The sequence below is a fragment of the Halyomorpha halys genome, unplaced genomic scaffold, assembly GCF_000696795.3.
Source record: "Halyomorpha halys isolate HHAL.00 unplaced genomic scaffold, Hhal_1.1 Scaffold120.1, whole genome shotgun sequence".
Lineage (NCBI taxonomy): Eukaryota > Metazoa > Arthropoda > Insecta > Hemiptera > Pentatomidae > Halyomorpha > Halyomorpha halys.
This window is the reverse complement of record NW_027108251.1, coordinates 135,680-136,351: the sequence shown is the minus strand read 5'-3', so window position 1 is coordinate 136,351 and position 672 is coordinate 135,680.

Here is a 672-nt window from a genome sequence, read left to right as displayed (position 1 = left end):
AAAAGCCTTTGACTGCTTTAATTTATAAGAAATGAAAATTAAATTACATGAAACATCAAAATGTTTAGTGTTTACCTGTATCACTGGAGAGATAGCTGAGAGAAATTCCGAAATAACAATTTTGTTTTTATTCCCATTGTATGAGATGATCATCAAAAAGTTGATAATATGGCATTATATTATCGAGAAAAAAATCGACTAAAGTAGATCTTTCAATTTAATTCACTGACAAGTATAGAAGGCAATAATTTTTTGACGTGAATTCAAAAACAAATGAAATTGAATAATATCAATTAAAAGTTTCGTGGATTGGGATAGAAATGACTGATTAATAAAGAAAAACATTTTATAAAAAAATATATAAAAATTTATTTATAAATATAATACAATAAGTTATATAACGATTCAAGTCTTCATTCAATATCTAGGTTTGTAGTAGCTTGGTTCTGGCTTGTAGTAGGATGGCTCTTGTTTCTTGTAGATTGGTTCAGGAGCTGGCTTGTACTTGCCGGGTTCCTTCAGGACCTCAGCTTGGAAGCCGGACTTGCCTTCGACAGAGTATTTGACCAGCCTGAGGGAGCCATCTGGTTCGACGAGGCTATATTCGCCCTGGGTGTGGTCTCCTTCCCGCTGCTCCTTCTGGCTCTTGATGTCTCCGGTGTGCTCGTCGTG